Genomic DNA, 11988 nt, shown 5'->3' with positions numbered 1-11988 from the left:
GTAATCTACTGCTACTACTACAAGAATGTGATCCACAACTTTTAGATACACTGCTGTAATATCATAAGGGACTTTCAGTTTGGTAAGTTGCTCTGACATCACATTACCTTGCACTTTTTCAACAAGACTAGGCAAGGGGCATAGCTAAAATTCATGGTGCCCCATAGCTAAAAAAAACTGTCCGGTGTGTGTGAAGGCACTCTTAACCAAACCTTATTACTTTAAAATCGGTAAACCCCCAATTCCTGTGCACTGCATATCCATGTATGCATAACCATGCTGGCCAGGAAAGAGGTGGAGGGTGGGCTTAGGGGGTGCTCTGTTGGGCCGAGAAACACCCCAGTGCTCCTAACAAGCACATTTGCATATTTTATCTTAACCTGAACAAATACGGCAGGACCAACCGAGACAAGAAGCATCAGGTACAGAGCTGTAGGGGGATATCAGCAGGTTCATTTGCACAAATCTACTGCTAAAGTGCCTTTTACATACTTAAAGGGGTTATTCAGCACTACAAAAACATGGCCACTTTTGCCCTACTCTTGGTTTGCAATTAAGCTCCATTTACTTCAATGGAACTGAGTTTTAAACCCCACCCAATCTGAAGACAAGAGTGGTGCAAAAGTGGCCAGGTTTTTGTAGCACTGGATAACCATTTTAAAGGTTTCTATCATTTCCCTTCCTTTCCTTCTTTCTTCCAGACTATACAGATTTAGATTCTTAAGTCTTTCCTGGTGTTGTCAACAAACAGACAAAACTTACCAACCAAACCTTCTCCCATGTCAGTTATAAATATTTTAAAAGGTACAGGACCTAGAACAGACCCTTTTGGAACACCACTTATAACCAGTCTCTGCTCGGAATACACACCAGTAAGAATGACCCTCTGGTGTCTATCCTTTACCCTCTGGTGTCTATCCTTTACCCTACTCCAAATCCACTGAACCATCCGGCCGCTTGCTTCATTGTGTGAACTGACAGGTCTTTCTGCAGCCACAATTCACTGAATTGCGGCCGCAGAAAACTGACACGTCAGTTGTTTGCGGCGCTGCATGGGATCCCCGCCGGAGCGTATACTATGTGTATACGCTCCGGCTGGGATCCCATAGCAGATAAGGCAGTGTTCCATACCGTACAAAGTACGACCTTTGTTGCCTATGGCAACAACGCCCGTACTTTTACGTAGTGTGAACATAGCCTTAAAATGTTACTCTGACATCATGTAAAAGAAATAAACATGCCGCAACAGCATATAGCATTGCCTATATGTGTGTCCAGTTTAGAAGTCAACCATAATATAATTATTTTAGGGATGTTAGTTCTGGATTTTTTTAGTTGTACTTGTACCTGGTTGAGCAGTTGTTGAATACTGAAATTCCCAGAATGCACTGCTTTCCCTTACTTGTCCAACACAATCCTTCCACCCTACCAGCTCCCCTCCCACAGCCCTCCTGCCAGTTCCTCACTGCATGTCGACCACATTTTTGAGTACGCTAAAAAACTGATGCGTTTTGATCCATTTCTTGATCCTTTTTTAGAATATAAGCCTAAATATATATTAAGGTTGGGTTCACACTACGTATATTACCGGCCGTTGTGCGAACCGCTAATATACGCCCGTAGTTTTGAGGTTGATGCGTACGCTTGGAAGAATACGATTTACGGCCGCACAGTGCACACTACGTATGAGCCTACGGCCGGATCGTATACAGCGCCGTGAAGAATGAACAAGACCATTGTTTGCGGACGGAACTGTTCCAACTCACGGCCATGGATTTACATGCGGTCACGTACAAAGTACTTATTTCAGCCAAATTGAACTTGATTTTTAGATCCAAAAGGTTCAGTGTATTACTGGGCTGGGCGAAGATTTCCAAGTAAATGACCTGTTTCAGATTGCATCGAAACAAGCTAGGGAAGCATAACTGTACTACTGGCGTATGTTCGCGGTTCGCCCGCATGTTTGCAATCCGGCCGCATGTCTATTTTTCCCACGGCCGTAGTTTCAGCCGCACATGTCCGGCCGCGTACGAACTACGACCGGACATATACGTAGTGTGAACATAGCCTAAAAATACTTTAAGATAATACTGTTACGAAGCCAAAGGCTACGTTTACACACAGTATCCTGGTCAGTACCTGCACCTCTGTCTTGGTCAGCATCTGCAGCCAAAATCAGGAGTGGAACCAACAGAGAAAAAACACAATGAAACATTCTGAATTTTCCAGGTTATACCTTTGGGTTAGAATTAAAATCACGCTGTATGCTTGTATTATTTGGATGTGTTCACACATCCTTCACAACAACACCCTTTTATGACCATGAAATGAGACACGTAACATGTACAGTATTACTATGCATCAATATGGATGGGAAAAAAAGAAGTGACTCTCTTTACGAGGAACATGTTTATTGAAAATTTCACTTCTACTATTTTGTTTTAGCTTCTGTATATCAATCAAATTCTCAGTGTATTTATTTAAGGCTATTTCCTGTTTTCAAACAGGAAAACAGTTTTTGGATTCATAAGGGCATTATAGAGGTACACCGGCTATTTGAGGATGGGAGGTTAATAAGTTTTGAGACACTCATGCGAACATTTAGGTTGGAAGAACATCACGTTTTTTATTATTGGCAACTACAACACGCCGTTACACACACGGTAGACCCAACCATATTTAAAATTCAGACAAATGAGGTGATTAGCTGTGTATCTAATATACATGGCAATAAGAAAGAAGAACTGGGCACATTATATAAAGCTAATTAATAATATTAGTATAGGGAAGACACACACACTCATTAAACAGAAATGGGACCAAGAAATAGGTACAATTACTATGGAGGAGTGGGAGAACATTTTACGCACTATGGGACTAAGTACAATTAACAATAGTAACAGGTTGGTCCAATTTAAAATTATTAAAAGGGTATATTATTCACCTTATATATTTTTTAAAATGGGGATAAGAGCAGATGCTAAGTGTCCAAAATGTGAGGAGGCCAAGAATTTACATATGCTCTGGGAATTTTGAAAGAAAGTAACACATAACATAGAAGATTGCCTTAAAATATTGATTCCATATAATCCACTATGTATAATTTTGGGATTTACTATTTAAATATCTGAATATCAAATACTAATTGCTAAGTTACTACTTATTGCAAGGGTGATATTGATGAGGTACTGGATTAAACTGGAAGCACTTCCAGTCCAAGAATGGCTTAATTTAGTGAATAAGATTGCTAGAATGGAAAAAATCTCTTATGTGCGGAATATTAGAGGGAAGAAAAGATATGGGAAAATATGGAGGAAATGGCTTGACGCAATATAGTAACAGCCCTTATACCTATCTTACAATTTGTAATAATTTAAAGTTGTGCCTTTCCTCTCCCTCTCCCTCTTTTTTTTTTTTTTTTTTTTTCCTTTGCCCTTCACCGCATGGTCTCATGGAGGAAGGATGGGTTGGGGAGGGTAAGGGGATTAAGTAATATTTCACCCTATGAAAGAACAACATAACAGCAAATATGTTTATGGTTCACAGAATCTGTTGAAATGGCTTTCCTGAATCTGTTAATATGTTACATTGTATAAAAGGGTTCATTGTATTTGTATGTATGCATGTACCATTGTAATTGGCTCTGTTCATTTTTTTTTTTTTTATGTGGGGAGGGGACTTTTTCTAATAAAGAATGATATTATTATTATTTTTTTTTTTTAAAGGGCTATTTCCTTGTATTGATCCATTGTGTGGTATATCACATCTCCATGCCATAACAATATTTCTCTGAATTGCTTTGTCTTTGTAATGGATACTGTCCTGCTGTAGTTACTCCTTGTCCTCAGTGTGGGTTGAGGTTATCTGTTGGCTAGTCCTCCCTTGAAGGGTTTAACAGCACATCACACAGCTTGTTTGATGCTTCAAGAAAGAGGTTCGTAAGCGCTGACTGTTCTGCGTCCTACCCATGCGGGGTACTGACTAAGACTTGCGAATGTAGAGGGGACCTGGCAGAGGGCAGGGGCCTAGGTAGAACTACAGTGGAGAGCTATCTGAGCTGCGTCCTTTCTCCACCAGCTAAGACTCCTCCTTCACCCAAGGGACTAACTTCCTAACCAGCGAGTAAGGTGCGCTGTGGTTGGGTGGAAAGAATACAACAGAAGAGGGGAAAGAAAAGAGGTGATAGGACAGAAGAAAGGAAAGATCCTACTGGCTAACAGAACCTGGTACATACACACACAAATAACCCTTTAGATACTACAGCCTTGCAGCTTCCATACTGTAGTTACACAATACAGCGACATCTAGTGGGCATCTACAATAATACTGTAGCTACAATAAGACCACACAAAAGTACAGACTTTTGTTGGGGTGTAAATAGAAGCAACACCCGCAGTGGGACATATATAATCTTATCTCTTCATATATAAACACCTTCTGTGAACCAGATTGGAGACCGCCATACTGCAGCTGTGCATAGGGGAAAAGTGATACACCTAGTGGCTGGAGTGGGGAATTACAGCTCCTGGCTCTTGGTTTGGCACCTGACAGTGGTACTTTCACAAAGGTGGTTAAAGAGCTTAGTGAACCACCTGTACTGGGACACTACAGTTGGATTCCCAAATAGTTTTAGGCCCTTTCTGTGCCACAGTATAGTAGTTAGAGTTTTTCTCTGTCCCTATATAGTATATATGTCCCCTTCGTGCCCCCATATATTATATAGGTCCTACAGTATGTGCCCTCCGTGCAAAGAAAAAACACTTCTTTGACTCTTACGTCTTAAATAAAAGCATTTTTTTTATGGAAGCAAAAACATGCAGACACTTTTGTAAGGTATGAGATGAAATCTTTTTGTTAATGCAGTTCAGATCCTCCTAATCACTTGAACCGGACATGAGCTGCAGTTACGCATCACCAGTTAGCTGTGAGGTAGTGGTACAGCAAGGTGTGCTAGGGTACACTTGCGCACTTGTCACGGTGGCCAGGAGTGGTGTTAGAACCCACCCCCCGGACACACAGGCACTGTGCTTGATAAAGGGTAACCCAATTATTAGGTGCAGGTGCGATGACACAAAAATAGGACAGAGTCCAGCACTTAACCAGGTTAACCTCTTTACTGGAGAATACTTCAGTGCAATACAATTAGTAGCAAATGACTTTGAGTGCAGGTGTAGGTGACAGAAATGAGAATAAAAGTGTATTAGAAGTTGAAGTAGCTTTAAGAAGTATGGAGACCATCTTGGGGGGCCTTGTCCTGGTAGCAATGTACTCTGCCGAGAGGAGTTTAGTGGAGCTGTTAAAGAGGGTGAAGAATATTCATACTCAATTTTAGTTAAGGTGCTATCTGACCACCTTCTGCCCAACCAGTGAGTGCCAGGTTGGGTAGTATGAACCCCAGGCCTTTACAACTGGGCATAGCAGACTTTCCAGAATAGCCATGCGCTGTCAGCAGGATACATCAGCTTCTCACTATTTGTCCTACTGGGGGTCATTTCTGTGCTGTGGTAACTGCCCTGAGAATACAAGAGACAGGTCCCAGGCGTGGACAAGGTTTTCCTCTGAGGATTGTTACCTCTCCTTTGGGTTTAGCACTGCATACTGGAGCAAATCTCTCAGTATCAGTATCTTTCTCTAGGTTGTGTCTTAGACCCTCCACACCACTAACTGACCTCCCTTTTATAGGGGAAACTAAGCTTTGCTTTGATTGGTAGGACTGTGTGTGGATAGAAGAGAGAAGAAGTGTAATAGGTGGAAAAGTGAGTGACAGACACCTGTACCTGTGATAGGACAATACAGTAACACATGACAAATAAACTGTTAACCCAATACCTTTCTTCAGCTGTGTTCAGATAAGTAAAGACAGAGTAATACAAGAGAGGGTGCCACCTAGTGGGGAAATAGAAATAGGCACCTTCATACCCTGTAATACCTGACAGAGGCACTTTACCCAGGTGGATTCAGACTTATTGGACCACCTGTACCAGGACACTACAAAAGAACAGAGACAAACTCCCTTTGTAGTGTGGTGCCAAACAGCTGAGCACTCCATCAATCAGTTACTGATGAGCTATCCTAGGATTAAGGATTGAGCCAGTGGCATCAAATTTGTCACAAATGCGTAAATGGTTTGTCTCTTTGGGTCTTGAGTACCAAATGTTTCATTCCAATTTATTAACGGTTTCAGCATTTTAAGATTTCTAATACTCTTTTAAAATCCATTTTCTTTTATCTGTATTTAAATTATTTGCCATTATGGTTTATCTGAATTATCTTAAAAAAAAAAAGGTTTGGGGGAGATTTATCTGTGAAACTGTCTCAATTGCCTATAGTAACCAATCAGATTCCACCTTTCATTTTCCAAAGAGTCTGTGAGGAATGAAAGGTGGAATCTGATTGGTTGCTAGGGGCAACTGAGAAAGTTTCACTTTACACCATGTTTTATAAATTTCCCCCTTCATAACCCTATTACGCGTACTGTCCACCTACCTTTGGACCACCACATAATTGTATGTATAAATCAAAATAAATGTTATTATTCTCTGGCCACCTACTTTTGGAGCACCCTATACCCTATGCGTAGACATCAAGTGCTTAGTGGCAAATACAGCCCTAGCTGAAGATGTTTTATTATAGTCTGTGGAAGAAGTCATCATATTGGTGTAAGTCGGATAGCTAACTAAAGGGTATAGAACATGTCTCAGTTCTTTTTAACACCCAGACTGTTTAAATAATGTTGACTTGTTTTTTAATAAAAAAGCTTTTCTAGTTTTTTTTTTTTTTTTTTATGTCACTGTTGTTATGAATTTCAAAATCTAAATGAACAGTAGATGTGATATAAAGCAAGCTTGCAATTTACATTCATAATTTTTTTTTCTTAGTTATCATGGAAAACACGGCACTTCCTGTTTTTTGACTGTTTTTTTTTTTCTCTCATAAAACAGGAAACAGCCAGAAAACCGGAAGTCCGGTGTATCCCAGGCCATCTGAGCGGTCACAGAGAGAAGGCAGTCATGTGGACACATTGAGCCGTGACCAGGGGCGTAGCTAAAGGCTGATGGGCCCTGGTGCAAAATTTTAGCTTGGGGCCCCCCCTATGCCATCTGATGAGGCACAGTCAGGCAGTGAAGTTTGTTGGTTTGGCTCACATAGTAACATAAGGCTTTATCAGCAATGTGGCTGACTATGTATCTATCTATGCTCATTATCATCATATTGTTAGGGCCTGTTCACACAGAGCAAAAGATGCAGAATTTCAAGCGGAGTCCCCACAGGAGACGCTGCTTGAAATTTCGACTGTCCCATTGTCCTCTCAAAGAATTGACAATCAGGCATATATATATATATGTGTGTGTGTGTGTGTACAGAGTATATGTACTGTATATGTGTGTCTCTATGTGACTATGTCTTACACATACAGTCACATAAGTACATATGGTCAGGCACGTATATACCCATTTAGAGACGCATATGCTATACACACAAGCACATACATATTACAGTCACATATATACCAATACACATACATGCTGTACACAAAGGTACGTGCATACAATCCCATATACACTTACGGACAAAGATATACATAGAGACACATACAATTACATATACACAGGCACATATAGTCAAGCACATATATAAGCATATAGAGACACACAGACGCTGTATAACAGGCACTTACATACAGTCTTATGTACACATACAGTCAGGCATACCCATACAGGGGGGGGCATGCATGCATACATACTGTACACAGAGGCACATACAGTCTTATGTACACATACAGTCAGCTTCATAAATACTCATACAGGGACAGAGAGAGAGACACACACAGCCACATTATATATATATATATATATGTATATATATATATATATATATATATATATATATATATATATATATACTCATACAGACACACACACACACAGCCACATATATATATATATATATATATATATATATATATATATATTATATATTATATATATACTCATACAGACACACACACAGCCACATATATATACTCATACAGACACACACACAGCCACATATATATACTCATACAGACACACACAGACACACACAGCCACATATATATATATATATATATATATATATATATACTCATACAGACACACACACACAGCCACACACATATATATATATATATATATATATATATATATATATATATATATATACTCATACAGACACACACACAGCCGCATATATATATATATATATACTCATACAGACACACACAGCCACATATATATACTCATACAGACACACACACAGCCACATATATATACTCATACAGACACACACAGCCACATATATATATATATATATATACTCATACAGACACACACACAGCCACATATATATATACTCATACAGACACACACACACACAGTCACATATATATATACTCATACACATACACAGCCACACATATATATATATATATATATATATACTCATACAGACACACACACAGCCACATATATATATATATATATATATATATATATATATATATACTCATACAGACACACACACACAGCCACATATATATATATATACTCATACAGACACACACACAGCCACATATATATACTCATACAGACACACACACAGCCACATATATATATATATATATATATATATATATATATATACTCATACAGACACACACACACACAGCCATATATATATATATATATATATATATATTATGTATATACTCATACAGACACACACACAGCCACATATATATATATATATATATATATACTCATACAGACACACACACACAGCCACATATATATATACTCATACAGACACACACACAGCCACATATATACACTCATACAGACACACACACAGCCACATATATATACTCATACAGACACACACAGACACACACAGCCACATATATATATGTATATATATATATATATATATATATATATATACTCATACAGACACACACACACACACACACACACACACACACAGCCACATATATATATATATATATACTCATACAGACACACACACAGCCACATATATATATATATATATACTCATACAGACACACACAGCCACATATATATACTCATACAGACACACACACAGCCACATATATATACTCATACAGACACACACACAGCCACATATATATATATATATATATATATATATATATATACTCATACAGACACACACACACACAGCCACATATATATATATACTCATACAGACACACACACAGCCACATATATATACTCATACAGACACACACACAGCCACATATATATACTCATACAGACACACACAGACACACACAGCCACATATATATATATATATACTCATACAGACACACACACACAGCCACATATATATATATATATATATATATATATACTCATACAGACACACACACACAGCCACATATATATATATATATATATATATATATATATATATATATATATATACTCATACAGACACACACAGCCACATATATATACTCATACAGACACACACACAGCCACATATATATACTCATACAGACACACACACAGCCACATATATATATATACTCATACAGACACACACACAGCCACATATATATTTATATACTCATACAGACACACACACAGCCACATATATATACTCATACAGACACACACACACAACCACATATATATATATATATATATACTCATACACACACACAGCCACATATATATATATATATATATATATACTCATACAGACACACACAGCCACATATATATATATATATATATATATATACTCATACAGACACACACACACACAGCCACATATATATATATATATACTCATACAGACACACACACAGTCACATATATAAACTCATACAGACACACACACAGCCACATATATATATATATATATACTCATACACACACACACAGCCACATATATATATATACTCATACACACACACACAGCCACATATATATACTCAAACAGACACACACACACACACAGCCACATATATATATACTCATACAGACACACACACACACAGCCACATATATATATATATACTCATACAGACACACACACACACAGCCACATATATATATATATATATATATATATATATATACTCATACAGACACACACACACACACACACACACACACAGCCACATATATATATATATATATATATATATATATATATATATACTCATACAGACACACACTCAGCCACACATATATATATATATATATATATATATATACTCATACAGACACACACACAGCCACATATATATACTCATACAGACACACACACAGCCACATATAAAAATATATATATATATATATATATATACTCATACACACACAGCCACATATATATATATACTCATACACACACACACACAGCCACATATATATACTCATACAGACACACACACACAGCCACATTTATATATATACTCATACAGACACACACACAGCCACATATATATACTCATACAGACACACACATACAGCCACATATATATATACTCATACAGACACACACACACAGCCACATATATATACTCATACAGACACACACACACACAGCCACATATATATATATATATATATATATATATATATATATATATATACTCATACAGACACACACACAGCCACATATATATACTCATACAGACACACACACACACAGCCACATATATATATACTCATACAGACACACACAGCCACATATATATATATACTCATACAGACACACACAGTTCTTTACACTGAAGCACTTACATAGTCCTCCTCTCCTGTATTTTCTAGGTACTGTGTGGGAGGAGCTTCTTCTGCAGGGGACAGGACTGCTCTGTAACCCCCTGTATGCTGTATCCTGTCCTCTCCCCACCGATCAGCATGAGATATGCAGCAGCAGATCGTTCCTGTTCCTCCTCCTGGAGCATGTAACAGGGTCGGCCGGGGCCTCCTGCTGCTGCACAGTCAGTGGAAGAGTCTGTCAGGGCCCTCAGCATCTGCTTTAGGCTCCGTTCCCACTGAGCAAAGGTAGCGGAATTCCGCGACGGAATTGTCCGCCGCGGAATGCCGTTAGCCTCCCGCTCATAATGGGACTCTATGGGAGGCGCGCGCTCCTGCCCTGTCCGTGCTGAAGAATGAACATGTTCATTCTTCAGCGCGTACAGAGCAGCAGCGCGCGCCTCCCATAGACTCCCATTATGAGCGGGAGGCTAACGGCATTCCGCGGCGGACAATTCCGTCGCGGAATTCTGCTAGCTTTGCTCAGTGGGAACGGGGCCTTAGAAAGCAGGGGGCCTGGGAGGGAGGGTGTCCGCTGCACTGCCTGTGAGTTTTTTAATATGCAGCCTGATTAATGCTGTTCTCAAAACCCGCCTGTTATTATCGCAGCTGATTGGGGAGAACTGTGAGTGACAGGGGGTGGGGAGGGGGAGTCGGCGGGCCCCCACCGGCGTCGGGCCAGGTCGCCATGGCGACCCTGGCGACCACTATAGCTACGCCACTGGCCGTGACTCTCTGTACTGGCCGGAATTCCTGTGTTTAGTCTGTTTTTCTTAGACCAGCACAAGTCAGAAAATCTGCCTTCTGGAGACTGGACCTGGATTTCTGGTAAGTTCAGTTTTGTTTAACAGCATGATAACTACAACAACAAAAAAATGAATGTATGTGACAAACTTGCTTTATTTCACATCTACTGTTGATTTAGGTTTTGAAGGTTATAACGACAGTGACACTTTAAATCATTTGTTGCTGACAGCAACCAATCAGGTCTCAGTTTTATTTCTCTAGTGCAAATTTCAAAAGTAATCTGCAAGCCTGATGTTCTCTAGTTTTCCTTTTGAAAAGTTTTCAAAAGTGAGTAGCAATGTGTTAGTGACCAGATGACTCATGTGATACATCCTGTCACACAGTTAAGATGGA

The sequence above is a fragment of the Dendropsophus ebraccatus genome, chromosome 3 (assembly GCF_027789765.1).
Source record: "Dendropsophus ebraccatus isolate aDenEbr1 chromosome 3, aDenEbr1.pat, whole genome shotgun sequence".
NCBI classification, from domain to species: Eukaryota; Metazoa; Chordata; class Amphibia; order Anura; family Hylidae; genus Dendropsophus; species Dendropsophus ebraccatus.
The sequence above is the reverse complement of the archived record's forward strand: the minus strand, read 5'-3'. Positions refer to the sequence as shown.